Raw genomic sequence first — 22,493 nt, forward strand, 5'->3', positions numbered from 1 at the left:
CCCACCAATTTAATGGAAAGTTTTATTGTCTTTCCAATGTACACTTTCATAAATTTTGCATAAATTTATTATTCACATCTTAACATAGGTAACTCCTTTGTGTTTGATCACCGAGCAAATTATATGCAGCAAAACAATCCTATATTTTGGTGAACTCATAGCTTAGAAAATACTAAAGACTCATTGTAAGCTGAGGGCAGCATTAAGCAAATTATATTTACCTTTGTGACTGCAAAACTTAATGATTCAATGCTTTTCCCATGAAATTTATCTTCCAATACTGATAGTTTTTTAAACAAAAAATATGAATTAAATATCAATTAAAATTTTATCATTGTTTTCAGAAACTGTGACTTCACTAGTTATGAACAGACTTGAAATGTATAGTTTTTAAGTTTGGAAATTCTTTGTAGTTTCATTTACTTTTCCAGGAAGGGAGTGAGCTATTTTTTGCCACTGTTGCCTGGTTTTTGTTTGGTTTTTGATCATAAACAAAACTTAATGGAGCCTCAAATCTACTAACTCGGTCCTCCTCTGGCAATATGCCTTTTTCTGATTTCTAGATATCACTTGATATTTTTAACACACTAATTTTATTATTTAAAAATTTATAAAAGTACTCAGAAGTAAGAAGCAAATTAAATTTGAAACCTTAGTAGTAATACCATCATCCAAAGTCATCATCAATAATATTTTGGCATATTTTATTTTAAAATACATTTCAGCACAGTTTAGTTATATTTGTTATATCTGTATCAATAAACTGTTTTCATATGTCATTACTTTTATGGATATAATTTTTGACGTGTGACTAATACTAAATCTTATATACTTGCTATAGTTGACCTTGTGAGACATTTAGATTTTCAACTGTTTAGTACTTTAATAACCAGTTTTTATTCTAATATCATTATTAGAATAATAATATTACTATAGTATTATTATTATTGTAGCAATAACTTGTTTTTAGAATAAATATCCTATTTCTCATTTAACTTGATTGGATCCGTGCATGGACAATTATGTTGGGAACATAGAATGTAACTGGCCCTGTTTCAACCCCTTAGACGTGGCCCTCAGTTCAGGGAAGGGAGGAGTTCTCTACTGGGCTGATAAAGCAGAATTCAGAAACATTGTTTTCTTCTTTACCTGGTGTTTTACAAAACCAGAAGATGTGAGTGTGACTCGTAAAGGCAAGAGCATGTATATTATGGAAAAGCAGCCTGAAATATTTTATTCACAGATAGACAGACAATGCTTGACTCCCTGCTAATCTGAAATACTTCATGGGGAGGGCCAGGGAAATCAAAACAAAATTTCAGAAGTAGAATGAGCTATTTGGTGTATGTCTCCAAGGCCAATAAATAACAAGAAGGAAAAATAAATTTCTTTGCTAACAACAAGAAGGAGAAATAAACTTTTTTGCTCTAAAACATTTTCCAATTATCTCCACGACACTGGAGGGAAGGACTAACAAAAAAAAAAAGAAAGAAAGAAAGAAAAAAAAAAAAAGAAAAGGAAAAAAAAGGTGGGGCATGGTAGCTCATGCCTGTAATCCCAGCACTTTGGAAGGCCAAGGCAGGTGGATCACAGGGTCAGGAGGTTGAGACCATCCTGGCCATCCTGGCTAACATGGTGAAACCCCGTCTCTACTAAAAATACAAAAAATTTGCCAGGCGTGGTGGCGCCCGCCTGTAGTCCCAGCTACTTGGGAGGCTGAGGCAGGAGGATGGTGTGAACCCAGAAGGTGGAGTTTGCAGTGAGCCGAGATCCCGCCACTGCACTCCAGCCTTGGCTACAAAGCGAGACTCTGTCTCCAAAAAAAAAAAAAAAAAGTTCCCAATGCACAAATCAATCAAGAATTTCACCCCCAACAGTGAAAAAAAAAATGTGAAAGCAGTCAGGTTTTAGTCACTGTAAATCACAATTTCAATTCCACCCCATCCAAAGAAAGCTATGTACAACCTTCTCATTCCAAATACATACAGGCCATGAGTTAATAATCTTTCATTCTTCTAAAATATCAACAGATTTGCTTTTTTACTTTCATTTGTAGTTTATAGCACTCACAATTAAATTGATCCAAATGTATTTGAGGTACATTATATATATATATGGATCAAAGGTCAATGCTATTGTCTATGCATTAGCCACTCCCATTTATGAGAATTTTCTGAACTTGTTGCTATATATCTCTTAAATGGTGTCCGTTGGCCACATTTCTTTCCTGAGAAACAACTGAGCAGCTGACAATGGAAATGAAGCTCTCTGCATTCCTGTTAGGCATACTGCATACATCTTAGGCTCTCTGCATGCCTCTTAGGCACTTACATTTACATATATTTGTATCTCATTACATAGTGATACAGTCCTAAAATAAAGTAAATAATGAGTTATTTTCTAGACTAATTTGATGAGGCTTTTATTTGATAACAAATTAAAATTATGCCACCAGATGCCTATACTTTGACTTATAAAATGTGTTGTGTTCTGCATGGGCAAACAGAAAGTGCAGAAATTGAACAGCTGCCTGGTAAAATTACCTAAATCCACAATGCCACTGGACAACATTGAACTAGATATTTAAATAAGTGAAAGTAATCAAGTAGTTGAGTTCACTGATAAAATTATACTTGGAATCTTACATCATTCCCAGATTAATATATACAATGTATATCAAATATCATTGCTATGGGAATGGAAACTGTTACACATGAGGTTAAATTTTTATAAAGAATTTTTTTTTCCTCTAGAACTGACATTAAGAAACTTGATATCCTCTCTTTATGGCATGTCTTAAGAAAATGTCAACCCAATGTCAAAGGATAATTTTTTTAAAGAAAAGAAAAATAATGGTTCTCATACAAATGTAAAATGAATATATGTTCATGATTTTATTTAACTGATTAATAAATAAGAGTGCCACAGGATGTTTTAACTGGTTCAAAGGAGAATACAAAGAGCAGAGAATATATAGGCAGACATTCATGCTGAAATGAATTTGCTTAATAAAGGCAAAACTAGCCAATATCCATAGGGTGATGGTCAAATATATCTACACTGGATAATCTGCATTTTCATGGACAGGAATTATTTGCAATTTACACAGTTGTGAAATAGGTAAAACAAACAAAAAGTGAAAGGTTCAGAAACCCCATACAATCAGCTAAACTAACATTTAGTTTTCCATTGAAAATATTTAGCAATTTTTTGAGACCATTTTGAAGTTTTTCTTAATTTTTCTCTGCTCTAAACAAGTATATAAATTATTTCCAATGAAAATTAGAGCTGTTTCTTTGTTGAATTAGTATTTTGAAAAATTTATGGAAGGAGACGGAACATAAAAGCAGTTGCCAAGTTTATCAATTAAGTTGGTACGATTACAAATCCCAATTGAGAAATATTTTTAAGTATATTTTTCTTTCCAAGACAAATAGACATTAAACAGTCCTAATGTTCATATCCTTTATGTTACATATATATGTATAGATGTGTAAGTATATGTATATCTACATGTATATAAAAAGACACAAACTCACATAGTTATTTCAGAGAATTATTTATGGAAATGTGTTGGGTTTTCTTTTTGTGAAGCTATGTTATCAAGAAGTTATTCTTAGTTTTACAGAAAATAAAACAGCTCTAGCTCTTTGTATCATAAGATAAATATCTGTTTATAAATATCAGTATTTTCTAATACTTCTAATGTACTCTTTTGGAGGTAATGGTATATGAAACCCTGTAAGAGCAATTCTACTTCATTAATTAATTCGGAAGAAACACAAGTTTTTAAGACCCAGTGTATGCCAACAATTGACAAAGTCATTAAGGTAGACAAAGATGGGTAGAGCCTGGGCTTTGGCTATGAATGTTAGAAAATGAATCACTGAAAGTAAAACATGTTTAAAAGATTAAAATAACAAAAAATGGTTTGAAATTAATTTCAGTTATTGGCCATCAATTGGTTAGAAAGAGTAACTAAGAATGAGTCAAAGCTTTTTTCTCTTCATTTAGGTCAAATATGTCATAAAAATAGTCAATTTTAGATTATTATAAGTCAATTATGTCAAAATGGTTGAATGACATGTCATTGAAATTAATCTTTAGCTTGTAATGCTATCATTTCAGTTTTAATTAATATTGGGGCCAAAATGTTCATTAGATACTGTTTTTAATGATCAGCTTTTATGCAAATGATTTATATAAGTCAGAACTTCAATTCAATGTTTGGTAGCTGTTTGATTTTTAGGACATTATATATTGAAATGTACACTGATTATCCTAAAGTTGTAAATATTTAAGAAACTTTACAGCAAAAAGTCTAAAATAAAGATATATTTATATTATTTCCAAAACAGAAAATTTAAATTGATTCCCTAGTCAAAGAAACTGTTTGTAAATAAAATGTAACAAACTATATATTCCTTGGCCCCCAGACATTTTAAAGTCACTTTTCCTTTTTATATACATGTTCTAATATTATAAACAGTGAGCTCAGGAATACCCTAATTTGTCTTTTGTATATTTTCAGCAGATTGTGCTGTTTCAAATTCTATTATTTTACTCCAATTCTTTTGTTTACATATTGCTTTTTTTGCTAGCGTTTTTCATATTTTAAAATATATTACTATATTGTATATAGTAATATTGTGTTTCTATTTCTCTTTCTTCATGTTTTATTTTGTTCCATAACCTTTGGCTTGTCCTTTTTATTCCATATTCCCATTTGTAGATGTAGTTTTCAAAGGTGCTTATTTACACAAACTTAAGACTCTTGGGCCAGGCATGGTGGCTCACGCCTGTAACCCCAGCACTGTGGGAGGCCGAGACCGGCGGATCACAAGATCAGGAGATTTGAGACCATCCTGGCTAACATGGTGGAACCCCGTCTCTACTAAAAATACAAAAAAAAAAATTAGCCGGGCGTGGTGGCGGACGCCTGCAGTCCCAGCTACTAGGGAGGCTGAGGCAGGAGAATGGCGTGAACCCGGGAGGCGGAGCTTGCAGTGAGCCGAGATCGCGCCATTGCACTCCAGCCTGGGCGACAAAGCGAGACTCCGTCTCAAAAAAAACAAAAAAACAAAAAACTTTTGAACCAAAATATTCTGAATGAGATCAAAGTCAAAGCTCAAACGTTTCTTAAAAATGAGGTTTTTCTGATTTGGGAACCAGAGTCATCTATTGCCCAATGCAGTAGGCATTGAGAATAGAACTTGCGACAACTCTCTGTGCATTAACAATAGAAAAAATGGGATAAGATAGAGGCAAGGAACATACATTCACGGAGCAAGAGGAAACACTGAAGAACTAATAGAAATTGGGCTTATTAAAATAAACTTACCAAGGTATGGTACCAATTCTCCTTTTTTTGTTCAGTCCATAATAGAGTTCTTAATGCTTTCAAATTTTTTCTTATAATAGTTTTCCTAAATATATTTCATTTATTTGTTTGTTTGTTTTTTACATGGTGTCTCGCTTCATCGCCCAGGCTGGAGTGCAGTGGCGCGATCTCGGCCTACTGCAACCTCCGCCTTGTGGGTTGAAGCACTTCTCCTGTCTCACCCTCCTGAGTAGCTGGGACTACAGGTGCCCGCCACCACACCTGGCTAATTTTTGTATTTTTAGTAGAGACGGTATTTCACCTTGTTGTTCAGGCTGGTCTTAAACTCCTGACCTCAGGTGATCCACCCGCTTCGGCCTCCCAAAGTGATGGTATTACAGGTGTGAGTCACTGCGCCCGGCCCTAAATCTATTATTTAAAAATCCACCTGTACAATTGGTATTCACAGAAATTGCCCATATATGTTATTATTTTATTCTCATAACTCTCTATGCCAAATATAGATACATTATTGATGTGGAAAATTAGATCACAGAGACAAAAGTGACTTTCCCAAGGTCAGTGCAGAAAGGGAAAGGTGAAAATTTGAAATTGTACCTGAAGAGTAAGAGCAAAGGGGTTAAGGAGTTACTCATAGATCTTTGTGCCTCAGAGGCCCTTACTGAGAGTTTTAATCCAAATGGTTTGGTAAATTTGGGGCAACAGCTATAACATGGCTTATGTGATGCTTAGTGTTTTGGAACCATCAAGATCTTTGCAATGGCATCACAGATAACAACCCCATCATCTTGTAAAACATGGACATGTTGGGAAATAATGTTTTAGTTCAGTCATTGAACTGACCCAAACTTCTGTGTTCATATTTTTATAGACCTCATGATTGTTAAGATATAAAGAAGCATCAGAAGTTTTCTTTTTGTTTTTAATTACAAAGGAGTTAGGATATTCCTAACATCCAAAGTGAATTAAAATAATTCACTTTGATGTGAGAAAGAGCTTCTTGTCTTAGGGACACTGGTGAGGTGAATTCACAACTATGGGTTGTTTTAATTGAATTACATCCTCAGAGCTTTAGTTTTGAGCTCTGAATCTACAATCTGTATTTTGCAAGTAATCAATGGTATTTATTTAAGTGCTCTTGGTAAAGATAATGTGAATAGGGAAATCTGCTTATTTCTAGCATAAAATTGTTTATTAAGCAAAATAATAGAGCACTGCAAATTAACTAGTAAAAAAATTGAAATCTTTAAGTTTCACACCTTCATTTGATATTTACTGAATATTTTGGGGACTAGCTTATATGTAATTTAGCTCAACTTTTGTTTAAAATAGGAAACTGAACTTTGAAAATAAGTACTTTTAAAAATATTTTAGAATGCAAGATAGTTTTCATGGAAACTTTCATGGAATGATATTCTTTATATTTTAGAATCAAGGTATGTTCCTACTTGGTATTTAATCAAGGAAATACCTAAATCAAGAACAATTCCAAATGGCTGTTTATTAAGTGTGATGGTTTACTAATGTCAACAAAAGTGAAAAAAATCATATTGAAGTATAAATAGTAATCTTGTTTAACAGATTTATAAATACATTTTTGTACATATTTGTGTTTTGTACCTATTTATATAAAAAACAAATATTATTATCTTTTGTACAAATATTTTTAAGATCTGGCACTTTTTTAGCACCCCAGAAAAATATTTTTCAGGCTCTCAGCTGATGCTGAGAAAAAGCAGTCAGTCTCACATGTTACCATAGATTAATATTGCCTATCTTTGTCTTCATATAAATGGAAGCATACGGTATTTATTTTTTTCTGGCTTATTTCACTCAAAATTACATTTGTGAAATCTGTTTATGTTATGGACCAGTGATTCATTCCTTTTTGTTTTGTGTAGCACCCTGTTGAATGAATATGGAGCTTTCCAATCCATTCTAGCCTGATGAACATCCAGGTGTTTCTGTTGAAACTGCTAGTCATAAATTATGTGTTTAAATGTAGTAGATAATGATAATTATTTTTCCAAAATGGTTGTATCAACTTAATAACTCATTCAAATATGTGAAGACCTCCTAACAATCTAAAAAGATGGACCTCCAATTTCAAATAATAAATAAAAGGATTAAGTACTTGAACAGGCAGTATATGCACATTTTTTAAAATAAAAGATTGAGTTAAATTTTGTAAAATGTAGGCCGGGCGTGGTGGCTCATGCCTGTAATCCCAGCACTTTGGGAGGCAGAGACGAGCAGATCACGAGGTCAGGAGATCAAGACCATCCTGGCTAACACTGTGAAACCCCGTCTCTACTAAAAATACAAAAAATTAGCTGGTCGTGGTGGCGGGCACCTGTAGTCCCAGCTACTTGGGAGGCTGAAACAGGAGAATGGCATGAACCTAGGAGGCAGAGCTTGCAGTGAGCTGAGATTGCGCCACTGCACTCCAGCCTGGGCAACAGCGAGACTCCGTCTCAAAAAAAAAAAAAAAAAAGAGAGAGAAATGTTAAGTAAGAATCTCATTTGAGCTACATGTGTGAAAATATGTCTTTTACATTATTATATAACACAGATTTTGGATGTGACGAGTGCTGAACTGAGGCTTTTCACTTGATATGCATTACAAATTAGAATTTTTCACTCACAAAACATGCTTATGACAATTTTATATGTGAATAGAATTGTAAAAATTGCCTTAAGAGTTATTGAATAAAATGTTTAAAGTACCCCTTAGGATGAGGAAAAAATGGAAGAGTTAATTAACAAGGACACAAAGCGTAAAAGAGAAGAATAAGAGTTCAAATAAAATCGAATGAAGACACCATCTTGTGTAACTCTGTAGTTAATTGTGCATGTGTGCTGTTTTTCATGACTTGGAGCACGTTATTTTTGGACAAGAGTTTCCATTCTATCTATGGATATGCCAAAATTTTCCTATTTTAGATCTTCTAGTCTCCAACTCTCAAGATAAAAAACAAAAATCGTTAAAACCTCTGACTGATACTGAATGCCTGCAAAAACATCTCCTCCCATCACCTTGCAACAGATGACTTGCTCGTACACCTTTTTGACTACCACTCCCCATCAAGGGTTCTCTCCTTCGAGACGGCAGTAATTCTCTATGTATTTCATGTTATGTGCAAACTTTACTTTCAAAGAGTTGTTACCTATACTAATGTATTTACATCATTCACTTAATATATTTTCTCTATCAGTAAAATTGGTTTAGATATATTGGATTAGGATAGAACACGTCACAATTTTTCTCACCTTCATGATCATTTTTTTTTTTTTAGTTAGACCGTTTTTCAGTTGGTGACAGTGTCAGAAATTAAATAAAGTTGTTAAGAATAGGTAAGGGTAAAAAGAAGGGTGTCCTTATGTATCAACTTTGCTTATTTAGTTTTTTCAAGTTCAATAAGACCCTCCTCTCCCTTCAAGGAAGATGATTCCTAGGCATATTTGTTATTTCTATCAAAACAGCTGAGGTTTTTTTTTTTTTCATTCATATTGTTAAAATACCAATTGTGGAGCGAAAAATGCTTCACCTGGGACTGTCCCCTGACAGGCGGTGCGACGAGGTCAGGCCCGCGCCCGCCAAGCCCTAGGGCCGCTGCCGCCGACGGCCATGGAGGACGAGCCAACCCGACAGCCTGGAGGGCTGGGCGCCGCTCCGGGAGGGCCTCTTCGCCGATCCCCAGAGGCACCGGTTGCGCTTCCTGGTGGCTTGGAACGGCGCGGAGGGCAAGTTTGCTGTGACTTGTCACGACCGCACCGCGCAGCAGCCGCAGCGGCGCGAGGGGGCCCGGCTGGGGCTGGAGCACAAGCCCGAGGCCGCCGTGTCCCCGCCCATCTGGGCCGGCCGGCTCTCGGCCGCGGGGTTCCGCGGCGCGCGCCGGCAGCTAGCGGCGCTGTGGCCGCCTCTGGAACACTGCTTCCCACGGCTGCCGCCGGAGCTGGACGTGGGCGGCGGCGGGGCCTGAGGTGTGGGGCTCGGGCGGTGGGCGCTGCTCTGGCCGGCGCGCGCGGGTCCCGGCGAGGCGGCGCCGCAGGAGCTTTGCGGGCAGCTGGAGCCTACCTGGGCGCGGCGGCCCACGGCTGTGGCGGCGCCACCGTGCGCGACGCTCTCTTCGCGGCTAAGGGCCGCGCGGCCGACGGCGAGAGCCCGCGCGAGTTTCGGGAGCGGGCCCTGCGCGCCTGAGGGGTCGAGGCGGACGCGCGGCTGCGTCAGGTAAGCGAGGCCGGGCCGCCGGCATTCGTCCGCGCTTAGGTGGCCTGGGACCCTGCGAGAGGCTTCCCCGGCGCCGAGAGCCCTGGCTGACGGCTGATGGGGAGGAGCCGGCGGGCGGAGACGGCCACGGGCTCCCAGGTGCCCTCACCTGCGCGGGATCGCTGCGGGAAACCGGGGGGAGCTCCGGCAGGGCCTGCAGAGAGGACAAGCGAAGTTAGAGCCTAGTGTACTTGCAGCTGGGAGCCGCGCTAGGCCCCCGACCTTTGCCCTGAAGATGCTGGCGGAGCAGGATATTGTAACGGGAATTGCCAGAAATACCGCAAGCAAAACTGAAAACAGCCCATCCATGTAGGAAAGAATAACACGGACTAAACAATTCTAAGTCTGTGTATGAGGGGACGTCGCAAGTGGGATAAAATGGTTTAGAGGAAGAAATGGCTTTTAGGAGTTCGGGTGTTTTAAGTAATATAGACTTGGTCAAATGGAAAGCCGGTAGAAAGTGAGCTTTATCCATCAGTTTAGAATAACCGCATTAGTGCCCTTTTAAGCTTGAAAGAGGTAGTTTGAGCGAGTAATTATTTGAGTGGTAAACTTACTGAACTTAAGGGGACGGGGAAGTTCAGGTTCATAGAAGGGTTTAGGAGAAAGTATGCCTTCTAAATCCACACCCACGGTTTACTAAGCAGAGCCAGGCTGGAGTCTCGGCTCACTGCTCTTATTAACCTGAATGATATTTTTCTGTGCATTCTTTTGAGGAAGGGGAGGTGAAGAGAAGAATTCAGCCTAAGCTAAATACAGAATAAGCTTTCTAAATTAAAATGGTTTTATAAAAGCTTGTTAGTGGGGTCATTTTTGTACTGTGAGCTTTATGTGTAAATGTCTACACACCCACTTAACGTGTTGATTTCACTTTAGACTATGAGGAAACCACAGGGGAGTTTCAGGCCAGTCAGCTTTTCATCTTCAACTTTATAACTTTCACCTTAGGATACGACGAACCCACCGGAGTTTCAAAAATGGTATCATTTTGTATCAGACTTGTTTTTTAAACACTTGGTTTCTCACAGAGATAGGTGGTTTCTCCTTAAAATCGAACATTTATATGGTGTATTTTACTGTAGTTGCTATCAGAAAAGTTAGTTTTCCCAAATTTAAGTTCGCTCTGGGGTACTACAGCATGAATGTAGTTCATTCTGTTGAGCTAGCTGTTCACGTTAGTGTAGTTGACATATTTATCTAGAACTCAAAAATGAGGGGTTGAGAGGGGAAGCTAAAATTCACAGCATGTCCAAATATATAATTTTAATATTTACTTTATATTTAGAATAGAAAAGCAATTGATTCTAGAATTAGACCAATTGCTAGCATTGCTAGGATATATAAAATGAAGCTAAATGTTTTAACTCTGGAATTTTTCTGAATAGTCTAAGAAAGAAGGCTGAAATGTACCACTTGCCTTTTGACTTTTGCGTGTGTGTTTTAATTTTGTTCAGTGAGGCTTTCACTTAAAAAAATGATAATATTATTACCTGGATAAAAAATACAGCTGAAAGTAGATCACTTTAGCCTTAAGCAGAAGGATGGAAATAGAAGAATTTAAGAATGTATTGGTTGAAAAAAATCTATATTATTTGATTTTATTTATCTTCTTGTGGGAGTAAAATAATTTCCAACCAAATCATTCCACCTAGATTATACACTGTTCAGTTTGTTTTCTGCCCTGCAGCACAAGCAATAACCAGCAGAGACTGGAACCACAGCTGAGGCTCTGTAAATGAGTTGACTGCTAAGGACTTCATGGGAATATTAACCTGGGGCATTAAGAGAATCAACATGCTAAAGTACTTGGAGACAGCTCTGTAATGTTTTATGAGGTTTTGTTTAGTTGAGTTTTGTTTTGTTTTTTGAGAGAGTCTTGCACTGTCGCCCAGGCTGGAGTGCAGTGGTGCCATCTTGGCTCACTGCAAGCTCTGCCCCCCCGGTTCACGCCATTTTCCTGCCTCAGCCTCCCCAGTAGCTGGGACTGCAGGCGCCCGCCACCACGCCCGGCTAATTTTTTGTATTGTTAGTATAGACAGGTTTCACCGTGTTAGCCAGGATGGTCTCGTTCTCCTGACCTCGTGATGCGCCTGCTGTGGCCTCCCAAAGTGCTGGGGTTACAGGCGTGAGCCACCATGCCTGGCCCTTAGGAGCTTTTAAAAAGGAATACAGCCTCACAAAACCTTTACAGTCAGAAAAGTCAAATGAAAAAATATCCACAACTTCAAACCTTCTTTTGGGTCCTTTTCGCTGCATACTTAGTGCACGGTTGAGATTAAACTTTGTACTCTGCCTCTCCATTTAATTATAAAAGTCTCTTTTTTTTTTTGAAACGGAGTTTCGTTCTTGTTGCCCAGGCTGGAATGCAATGGAACTGTCTCGGCTCACCGCAACCTCCGCCTCCCGGGTTCAAGCGATTCTCCTGCCTCAGCCTCCCCAGTAGCTGGGATTACAGGCATGCGCCACCACGCCCAACTAATTTTGTATTTTTAGTACAGACAGTGTTTCTCTATGTTGCTCAGGCTGGTCTCGAAGTCCTGACCTCAAGTGATCCACCCGCCTCGGCCTCCCAAAGTGCTGCAATTACAGGCATGAGCCACGGTGCCTGGCCAAAAGTCTCCATATTATTAAACAATCTTCAGAAGCACAGTGCTGAATGACTACAGTAATAATATTCTGCCATGGATATATCATAATTTTCTTAACAATTCTTGTTTTATTGGGCGTTTTTGATGGAGGATGATAACATTTTCATATTTAATCAATATTTTAAATTAATGTATTGAAAGTTGAGAACATGAAGGTTTCTTTTGTTTAGTTTTGTTTGTTGGGTATGTATTACACTGTCCTGACTTGAGCTTTATTCACATTTGTTCTCTAGGTTATTCAAGGACACGGAAAAGCCAACACCATGGTAGCATTAATGAAAGTTTACCAAGAGGAAGATGAAGCCTACCAGGAGTTAGTTACCGTGGCAACCATGTTTTTCCAGTACTTACTGCAGCCATTTAGGGCTATGCGAGAAGTTGCAACTTTATGTAAGCTTGATATTTTGGTACTTCTTTTTAATTTTTATCACATTTACTATTTTTCATATATTATTTCTTTATTTACACTTAATCTTCAATCTCTGTACTTTGTTTGGGTTTACTCTTATGTTTATTATTTATTGATAGAGATGAGGTTTTGCCATGTTGCTCAAGCTCGTTTCTAACTCCTGAGCTCAAGCAGTCTGCCCACCTCGGCCTCCCAAAGCGTAGCATTACAGGTGTAAGCCACTATGCCTAGTTCACCCTTATGTTTAAATATTGAATTTATATTTAAAATTGATAGAAAATGAAGACATTTACGTTGGTCATCTTAATAGCTTAAGATTCCTACAAATTTTAAAGAGTTAAATGTTTTTTCTAGCGATGAATTTTTTTTTTTTTTTTTTGAGACAGGGTCTCTCTTTGTCAGCTAGGCTAGAGTGCAGTGGCACGATCTTGGCTCACTGCAACCTCCTCCAGGTTCAAGTGACTCTTCTGCCTCAGCCTCCTGAGTAGCTGGGATTACAGGTGTGCACTACCATGCCCAGCTAACTTTTTTTGTATTTTTAGTAGAGACGGGGTTTCACCATGTTGGCCAGACTGGTCTCGAACTCCTGGCCTCAAGTGAGCCACCCGTCTCAGCCTCCCAAAGTGCTGGGATTACAAGCGTGAGCCACTGCGCCCAGCCTGATGAATTGTTTTTGATGTGATGTTTATTTGCTTCAGTTGTTTTCCTCTAAGGACTCATGCAGATTTCTTAAAATAGGATGAAAATTTAAATAGCAGGACCCTAGATTGTAATTCAGTAACTTAAATTTTAGTAAATACAGTTATCGCTCTTGCTTCATTGAGCCATCAAACATCCTTGTGACACCATTCAGAAAAGGCATTCTTATTCCAGTGTTACAAATGAATCTAGAGTCCGGAGTTGTTAAATAGCTTGCCTTGGGTCTCAACAACGGGAATCAGAAGACACCTAAGAGATCTCTTGATTTCTGCCCCCTGCACTGGGCCATCTTACCACATATAATCTCATGCCCCTGCCAGATGATTGTACTATAAAAATAGTATCACATTTAGATGAAACTCATGCCACTGTAACCTGTGGATAAAGTTGTTCTGTTCATTATTTTGAAAGTCTATTATTTGGAGAGTCTACTTCTTGCATATATTTTGCTTTCTTCTTTTTTTTTTTTTTTTTTTTTTTTGAGATGGAGTTTCGCTCTTGTTGCCCAGGCTGGAGTGCAATGGCGTGATCTCAGCTCACTGCAACCTCCACCCTCCTGGATTCAAGCGATTCTTCTGCCTCAGCCTCCCAAGTAGCTGGGATTACAGGTATGTGCCACCATGTCCGGCCCGGCTAATTTTGTATTTTTTTAGTAGAGACAGGGTTTCTTCATGTTGGTCAGGCTGGTCTGGAACTCCTGACCTCAGGTGATCTGCCTGCCTCAGGCTCCCATAGTGCTGGGATTACAGGCATGAGCCACCGCACCCGGTCTATATTTTTCCTTTCTTTAAGTAACAGCTGTTTTAAGATACCATTCACAGACTATATATATATATATATATACATATAAAATCTGTGTATATATATGTATATGTACATACATATATGTATATATGTGTATATATGTATACATATATAATCTGTATAATATATGTATATAGACGTATATACATATATACGTCTATATACATATACACGTATATACGTATATATGTGTATATATATATAAAATATATCTACATATATAAAAAGATGTACAATTCAGTGATTTTTAGTATATTGAAAGTTGCACAATGATCATTACTATGTAATTTCAGGACATTTTCACCCCCAAAAGAAACCCTGTACCCATTAGTCACTCCCAACCCTGGGCAACCACCAATCTACTTTCTGTCTCTGTGGATTTCCCTACTCTGGACATAGCAACAGCATTATTCAATACGTGGTCCTTTCACTCAGCACAGTGTTTGCAAGGCTAATCCATGTTGTAGCAAATACCAGGATTTCATTTCTTTTTATTGCTCAGTAATATTCATTGTATGGATATATTGCATTTTATTCATCAGTTGATGGACATTTGGGTTGTTTCCACTTTTTGGCTATCATGAATAATTCTGCTATGAATGTTTGTGTGTGAGTTTCTGTGTAGACATATCTTTTCATTGCTCTTGTGTACGTACTGAGGACTAGGATTGCTGGGTCCTGTGATTACTCAATGTTTAACCTTTTGAAAGACTGCCAGATGGTTTTCCAAAGTGGGTGCATCATTTTATATTCCCAGAAGCAGTAAATGAGGGTTCCAATTTGTCCACATTATCACCAACACTTGTAATTGTGTGTCTCTTTGGTTACAGCCATCCTAGTGGGTGTGAAGTGGTATCTTGTTATGGTTTTGATTTGTAATTCCTTGTCGGCTAACTTGTACATATTTCTTATGCTTTGTAGAAGAAAAATTGCATATTGGATGACATAGCTGTACATGTCTTAGTTCAGGCTGTTGTAACAAAGTACTGTAGATTAGTGGCTTATAAACAACAAAACTTTTTTTCTCACAGTTCTGGAGGCTGGGTAGTCTAAGATCAAGGTGCTGGCAGATCCAGTGTCTTGTGAGGGCCAGTTTCTTAATTTGTAGACGACTGTCTTGCTGTGTCTTCACATGGTGAAGAGCAGAGAGAGAGATCCTGTGTCTCCTCTTCTTTTTATAAGGGCATTAATCCCAATTTTCTTGAGGTCTCCACCCTCATGACCTAATTACCTCCCAAAGGCCCCATCTTCAAATCTCATCACACTGGGGATTTAGGCTTCAACATATGCATTTTGGGTGTACCCAAACATTCAGTCCAATACCAGTACATGTTATAAGCATGAATATACAGATACTGTCTTTTAGGTGATAATATTACATATCCCTAAAAGAAACGATAACAACAGCTAACACTTAAGTGCTGTTTTCCAGGCCCTGTGCTGAGTGCTTGACAACACAGATCACTCATTTAAACAATTGTCTATTATTATTAATAAAGAGAAGCGTAAGTTGACAACATTCCTCTCTAGAAAAAGTTATTCTAGGCATGTGAAGTGAAAGTAGTTTTTTTTCCCCCCACTTTATGCCCCAGAGGGTCCTTTTGTCTTCCAGGTGGTACTCAGCTTAGAGCCTTATTCATATGCAGTAAGGGACTGCTGAATGAATGAAAATTTAACTGACTGAGTAGTAGTGTAGTTAAATTAATCCATGTGACCAATTTTCCTTTCAATTTCCTAATGGTTCTACATAACTATTAGCTCTTACTAAGATAATTTTCCCTTCTGTCTGTAGAAGTCCTTGGATGAGGATGACCTAGGTCCTAGAAGGGTAGTTGCCCTGGAGAAAGAAGCTGAAGAATGGACCAGACGGGCTGAAGAAGCTGTCGTCTCTATTCAAGATATCACAGTGAATTATTTTAAGGAGACGGTAAAAGCATTAGCAGGTGATAATCTAAAAAATGCTATACGCAGATACGTGTAATTGATTGTCATTTTATTCAAATACCATTTGAGTCCCTCTTACGCACTAGGCACTGTGTTTTCTAGGTGGCGAGAATTCAGTGTCAAGCATTAAGAGACATTGTACAGTCTGGCGAAGGGAGAGAAATCTTAATTATCTATTCACTGAAGCACACGGAAAATGGCAGTGACAATAAATGGCACAAAGAAGAGAGACATGGGGCTCTGAGGGTCTGTGAGAGAGAAATTGGGCTTGATCAGGGTGGTCACTGAAGGCCTCTGAGAAGTGGCGCTTGCCCCAATATCTGAAGGGTAAATGGAAATTGAGAGAATAGAAAAAGTGAGGAGTGTTCCGGGCAGAAGGAATAGCACTGGCAAAGGTCCCCTGGCTTGAGGGAAGTTGGCAAATAGGAGCTTACAGAAAACCTGCGGGGCTGGATCGCAGAGAGTGCAGGACAATGTGGCATGAGGGAGAATGCTGGCAAGACAGGCAGGGATCAGACCGTGCAGGGGCTTGTGGGCTGGGTGAAGGACTTTTTTTCAATCTTAAATAATTGTTAATAAAAACACCAAATAGGAAACAACTTAATGTCTGTCAGTTTGTTAAGTTATGGTACATTCATAAAAGAGAAAACTACATAGCTATTAAGCATGATTCTTGATTTTTTTTTAATAAATGGCAGGAGTTTCTGATATATTGCGCAGAATCAACAAGATATAAAGCAGAATGATGATCCTGGTTTTTTGGTCAAACTATCCATATGAGCCTGTCTGTCTAGCTAGTCATAGAAACAATATGGAAGCAAGTGTGCCAAAATATAAGAAGAAGTTGCCTCAACTAGGTGAGATCATGACTTATTATTGTCCTTTTAAAAATTGAATACCTAAAATTGTATATTAATGACCATGTATAATTTTTATAATAATAAAAAAGTTAATAAAACAAAATTTCTTTTAAAAAAGATGTTCTGCAGGTAGTATGGAGGCAATAAAAAAAGAATTAGCTCATGATCAATGTTTCCCTTTTTAATGAGTGTAATTATATTTTATTTTTATAATCCAACAGGAATGCAGAAAGAAATGGAACAGGATGTGAAGAGATTTGGCCAGGCTGCCTGGGCCACAGCAATTCCCAGGTTGGAAAAACTTAAGCTAATGCTAGCTCAAGAGACTCTGCAACTCATGAGAGCGAAAGAGTTGTGTTTAAATCACAAAAGAGCTGAAATTCAGGGAAAGGTAAGACAAAGATAAACATAACTTTGTTTTAAAAATACACTTTTATTTATTTTTTATTTATTTATTTTTTTTTGAGACAGAGTCTCGCTTTTTTGCCTAGGCCGGACTGCAGTGGCACAATCTCGGCTCACTGCAAGCTCCGCCTCCCGGGTTCATGCCATTCTCCTGCCTCAGCCTCCCGAGTAGCTGGGGCTACAGGTGCCCGCCACCGCGCCCAGCTAATTTTTTGTATTTTTAGTAGAGACGGGGTTTCACCGTGTTAGCCAGGGTGGTCTCGATCTCCTGACCTCGTGATCCGCCCACCTTGGCCTCCCAAAGTGCTGGGATTACAGGCGTGAGCCACCGCGCCCGGCCCCACTTTTATTTTTTAAAAATTTTGTATAAATAAAGGATACAAGTGCAGTTTTGTTCCATGGATATATTGTGTAGTGGTGAAGTTTGGGCTTTTAGCGTAATCATCACCTACATAATGTAATTGTACCCATTAAATATTTCTCATCCCCCCTCCCACCCTCTTACTCTTCTGAGTCTCCGGTGTCTATTATTCCACACTGTGTGTGTATACACTACTTAGCTCCCACTTATAAGTGAGACCATGTGGTAAAGCACACTTTTATTTTTAGATAGCACTTTTCTTTCCAGGCATTGTTAAAGAGCTTCTTTTCTTCACTTATTCCAACACCATCTCCTATGGAAGGTTAGACATAAAGTTTTCCTTTGGTTAAGATGTTTCAAAATACCACATTGTAGGATTCACTTTATAGTAACACCAAGCCCAGTATTGAAGTGGGTACTGTACTTGAAAATCAATCCAGCAATGTTTTCAGTACAGCTTTAAAATAATCAAAGAGATACTTCACTGAAGGATCATAGACACTTAAGTTTTTTCCTATAATCTTATGACTTTAAAGCAGAAAACACTGTAAACACCTGTCTTAGTTGGCTAAGGCTGCTATAACAATATTAAATATCACAGATTGGGTGGCTTCAACAATGGACATGTATTTCTTACAGTTCTGGAGGCTGGGAAGTCCCAAGATCAAGGTGCCTGCAGATTCACTGTCTGGTGCGGATCCTCTTCCTGTCTAGTAGACAGCTGCCTTCTTAACTGAGTGCTCATATAGCCTTTCTTCTGTGTGTATGTTTGGAGAGAAAGAAAGTGATCCCTGTCTTTCTCTTCTAATAAGGGCACTAATCCCATGATGGGGGTGCTATCCTTTTGACATAATCTGAACCTAATTACTTCCAAAGGACCCACCTCCAAATAACATCACATTGGGAGTTACAGTGTCAACATATGAATTTTGGGGGGACACCAATATGCAATACATAATAATACCTCATTGCCATTTATGTTTCTCAAAACCTAAATGTTTTTCTCTGTTTCAAGGATGGGATAAAGTATTAGCATCACTAGATGAAATGAAAAAGTGTTTCTTTCCTATTTGCTCTTTTATATTTAGTACGGAACAAGGAATAGAAAATAGCTAGAATGCTTCTAAAGTTTGTTTTTAATATACTATTTGTTTTAACTTATTTTTCTTTTTTCTATGAAAATAAGATGGAAGATCTTCCAGAACAAGAAAAAAAATATACATGTTGTAGATGAATTAGAAATACAATTTTATGAAATTCAGTTACAACTATATGAAGTTAAATTTGAGATATTAAAAAACAAAGAAATACTGCTTACTACACAGTTGGACTCTCTTAAAAGACTTATAAAAGGTAAAGTTTTTATTTAAGTATATAGATTACAATGTTTATAAATTTAAGGAAATACAGACCATATTATCAATTACTTTTTGTAAACTGTAACATCTGAAAATTTCCTAAAGTTTTCCTTCAGTGGTTTATTATTCAAATAATATATTCATTGTTAGCACATAGCAAAACAAAGAAAGAAAAATGATTATTACCCCAATCCCATCATCTAGAGATGCTCAATGGTTGGCTGGGCACAGTGGCTCAGGCCTATAATCCCAGCACTTTGGGAGGCCGAGGCGGGCAGATCACTTGAGGTCAGGAGTTCCAGACCAGTCTGACCAACATGGTGAAACCCCGTCTCTACTAAAAATACAAAAATACTAAACCCTGTCTCTACTAAAAATACAAAGTCCAACGTGGTGGCAAGTACCTGTAATCCCAGCTACTTGGGAGACTTGAAGCAGGAGAATGGCTTGAACCCAGGAGGTGGAGGTTTCAGTGAGCCAAGATCATGCCACTGCACTCCAGCCTGGAAGTCAGAGCGATACTCTGTCTAAAAAAGAAAAAAAAAAGAGATACTTAGTGGTAAAAATTTGCTGTATAACTTTGTAGATTTCAAAATATGCTGATATGTAAAAATATAAATTTTTAACCAAAACTACATAACCAGTTCAGTAACATCTTTTTTAAAATTTTTTAATGTTTAAGGGCGCATAGCAGATATATATATTTATGGGTTACATGAGATATTTTGACACAGGCATACAATGCATAATAGTCTCTTTTTCATTTAATACATAATAATTGTCTTTCTATTTCAGAAATAATAAAAGTATCAAAATTTTAATGGCTGCATAGTATTCCATTATATGGATATACCGTGATTTCCAAATTTCCGCTGTTTTGAACAGTAGTGTAGTGAACTTTCCTTTACACATGTCTTTGAGTATAGGACAGATTATCTCCTTGGAATAAATTTCTAAGGATGGAATTATTGGGTCAAGGGCAATGTATATTTTACATTTTGCTACGTAACAATACAGCAGTCATCTGAGATACATTTTTCTTCACCTCCGTATTATTTTCTGATTTCTAAATTTCATACTATGTAGTGGCCCTCTAGATAGGTTGTACATTTAAAATGACGCTCCCAGGCTGGGCGTGGTGGCTCACGCCTGTAATCTCAGCACTTTGGGAGGCTGAGGGGGGCAGATTACTTGAGGTCAGGAGTTCAAGACCAGCTTGGCCAACATGGTGAAACTCTGTCTCTACTAAAAATACAAAAGTTAGCTGGGCATGGTGGTGGGTGTCTGCAATCCCAGCTACCTGGGAGGCTGAGGCAGGAGAATCGCTTGAACCTGGGAGGTCGAGATTGCAGTGAGCCGAGATGGCGCCACTGCACTCCAGCCTGGGCGACAGAGTAAGACTCTTGTCTCAAAAAAAAAAAAAAAAAAAGACGCTCTCATCAGCAGAATATGAGTGTGTATGTTTCCCAGACTCATGCCATTCTTTTGCATTTTTGCTTGCTTGACAGAGAAAATGGCAATCTTCCAATTTTCATTTATTTAATTATGAATGAATATTGAACAAAATGTTGTATGTTTACAAGCCATTTGTACTTATTTTATGAAATGCCTAGTCATAGTCTTTGTCCATTTTTCTTTGGAATATTTCCTTTCGACATTAAGAATAATATTCTCTATTGTCTGTCATATGTTGCAAATAATCTCTCCTTGTCTTTTGCATTTTCTTGCCTTTCGGAAATATTTAAGTTTTATGAAGTCGTGTTTATCGATTTTTTCTATGGCTTCTGCTTTTAGGATTATGTCTGGCAATAGTCTCCTATCCCAAAATTATGTCAATATATACTTATGTTTTCTTTCAGTATGTTTATGATGTTACTTTTTAAAACATTTAATTCTTTAGTCCAGGTGGAATTTATTTTGATTGTGGTAGGAATTGAACCTTTCCCTCAAATTGTTAAGCAGTCCCAATCACTGATTTTAAAAACATTTTCCCTAAATGTTTAACATTTCTCCAGTTAAACATTAGATTGACTTTGGTCTGTTTCTGAGTTGTTCTCCTCCATTGGTTCGTGAGTGGCTTCTGCTGCTGGCTCCATACTGTTCCCATGACTGTCTTGGAGGCACATTTCAGGGTCTGGTAAGGCAAGTACCCGCCCCCCCCCATTACTTCACAAGTTTTCTGACTATTTTCACTCCTTTATTCTTTCAGATGAAATTTAGCATCAAGTTCAAAACAAAAAACTCTTTGGAATTTTGATTGCGATTTTGCTTAAAATTAGAGATTACTTTGGGGAGAATAGTGGTCTTTGCAATTTTGAATCTTCCTACCCAAGAACATGGTATGTCTCTCTCCATTTATTTAAATCTTTTTTCCTAAAGTTCCTCCAAGTTTAATAAATTTCTTCACATAGATCCTGAACTTTTAGTTTAATCCTGAGTATTCAGAATTGTTTTCAGTAGTTTCAGGTTATAAGCATTTTACATATTTAGGAAAAAAATTACATTGAAAAGGAAGTTAATCTGGAAGGATGCATGCCAAATTGTTCATAATGTTTTTCCTCTGAGAATGACTCAGAAGGTTTGGGGAAGGAGCAATAGAATTTCACTGTTTATTTGATGTACTTCGGGTGGGTTTGAATTTGTTACAGTAAGCATGACTTTTAAAAAATCAATATGTAATCAAGATTAAATATCATTAAGGCATCTTAATAATATATTGCTGGTAGAATATAAGTTGCCTTTCTGGAGGGCAGTGTGGCAGTGGGTATCAAGATCCTTAAACACTTATCTGCTAAGGAAGTGATAAAAAGTGTACACAAAGATTTATACAGAGATGTTCATCACAGTGAAATGAATAATAATGGAACATTGGAACAGCCTAACAACATGGATTGCTTAAATTAGAGAATACTATGCTGCCATTAAAATTTATCTTTTTAAATTTTTTTTTGTTTTTGGAGATGGAGTCTTGCTCTGTTGCCCAGGCTGGAGTGCAGTGGCTCGATCTCGGCTCACTGCAACTTCTGCCTCCCAGGTTCATGCTGTTCTCCTGCCTCAGCCTCCTGAGTAGCTGGGATTACAGGCACACGCCACTGTGCCCAACTAGTTTTGTATTTTTAGTAGAGATGGGGTTTTGCCATGTTGGCCAGGCTGGTCTTGAACTCCTGACCTCAGGTGTGCAGCCTGCCTTGGCCTCCCAAAGTGCTGGGATTACAGGCATGAGCCACCGCACCTGGCCTAAAAATTTATTTCCATCCCATGGAAAGTGTTCTTTTAGAACTCCATTGATACGTGTAGCTATGTAAGCAGTATGTGTATGTGTGTGTGCATGTGTATATATACGTATGTCTATACAGGTATATATACATGCATATACTACTTACATGTATATACA

At 37.9% G+C, this 22,493-nt stretch overlaps 1 pseudogene; it reads left to right on the forward strand.

Moving 5' to 3' along the window:
- Window positions 1–1,012: 1,012 nt before the first annotated feature.
- LOC100980483 (WASP homolog-associated protein with actin, membranes and microtubules-like) overlaps window positions 1,013–22,493 on the forward strand; it is a 55,078-nt pseudogene continuing 33,597 nt past the window's right edge.

The sequence above is a fragment of the Pan paniscus genome, chromosome 16 (genome assembly GCF_029289425.2).
Source record: "Pan paniscus chromosome 16, NHGRI_mPanPan1-v2.0_pri, whole genome shotgun sequence".
NCBI classification, from domain to species: Eukaryota; Metazoa; Chordata; class Mammalia; order Primates; family Hominidae; genus Pan; species Pan paniscus.